Here is a 1,367-nt window from a genome sequence, read left to right on the forward strand (position 1 = left end):
ACTCTTTGTATTTACTAATCTTCCTTGAGATTTGAGTTGTTTTACTTGTAATTTTTCACGATTACTCACAATGAGATTTGACTCCTCGTTCCAATTCTTATATCTCATTTATCTTTTCTTTGCAATATTATACCAGGTAGGTACTCCATTACAATGATAAATACAAGCACTATGTGGATTTGTCCATTTCTTCTTATAATTTTGACAGGGTTTTTTGGGTTTTTTTTTTTTTTTGCCTTTATATTTTGAGACTGTTTCATTAGATGCATATACATTCATACTTACTATATTTTCTTTAATGGATTGTTCCTTTTAATTATTAGGTAGTCTCTCTTTTCTTTAATACCAATTAATGCACTTCACCTTAAATTCCTTTGTTCTATGTCCATATTACTGTAACAGTTTTACTGGGTTTAGCATTTGCATGGTATTGTTTTTTGCTAAATCTCTATTTTTAGGATTCTTATTTGGTGTTTAGTATCTTTTTGATGTATAAAAATGCTGATTTTTCCCCATCTAACAATTTTTATCTTTCAACAGGTGAAGATATACATAGTCTGCTTACATATATTCCTATTTATTTATTTTTTTTTGCCATTTTATTGTTTTCTATCATTCCCTTCCTCTTCTTGCATTTTACCAGAATGGTAAAAAGTTCTGCATTCCAGTCCTCTCCACCCTTGCTGGCACGGAAACTAAACAGTGTATACTTTAAAATATACATACTTAAATTTTCCTAATAAAATCTATATTCTGTATTTCTAATCTTCCTAACAAGATTTTCTCATATTTGTCAATTAATCCTTTTTACTTTTTCATTTCTCTTAATGCTCATTTATAATTTATAGTTTTGTTTGTACATTCGATGTTTTTACAGTACCTTATTCTTCTTTAAAAGTCACGGTATATATAAAATATCTTTCAAGATATTAACAATAGTTCAAAAAAAGTTCTTTTTCCCTTTTGTAATCCTTGTTTTCTCCAACTTCATCTTAAATGGTTTGTTTCTAGTTTTTTTCCTGTTCGAGACTTGCCTCAAATGTCTGATAATCCTTGGCTGTGTTTGCTCATATTTAAGTATAAACAGATTAAAAAGGTGATGGGTAGTCTGGGTGAAGCTTAATGACTGTGGGCTCACTGAAAGGTAATGGCTGAGTATGTTTTTGTGTTTTGTTTTGTTTTGTTCTGTCATTATCTTTAGGTTTGGAGCTGTATACATTCATTTAATCCCCATTTAGTAGCTCGAATCTCAACTACCAATGCAAGTCAGAGTTCCTCTATTTAGCCTCCAGAGAACAGGAGCTGATGAGGGTATATTTAGGGATCTGACTCCTTTTAAATAGCTTTGAATTAATGCCTATCCTTTC

The 1,367-nt window shown here is 30.4% G+C and overlaps 1 protein-coding gene across 1 annotated transcript in view; it reads right to left on the bottom strand.

Moving 5' to 3' along the window:
- CHD9 (chromodomain helicase DNA binding protein 9) overlaps positions 1-1,367 on the bottom strand; it is a 220,698-nt gene that overhangs the window by 51,722 nt on the left and 167,609 nt on the right. The window lies entirely within an intron of this gene.

The sequence above is a fragment of the Propithecus coquereli genome, unplaced genomic scaffold (assembly GCF_000956105.1).
Source record: "Propithecus coquereli isolate 6110/MARCELLA unplaced genomic scaffold, Pcoq_1.0 Scaffold180, whole genome shotgun sequence".
Classification (NCBI taxonomy): domain Eukaryota; kingdom Metazoa; phylum Chordata; class Mammalia; order Primates; family Indriidae; genus Propithecus; species Propithecus coquereli.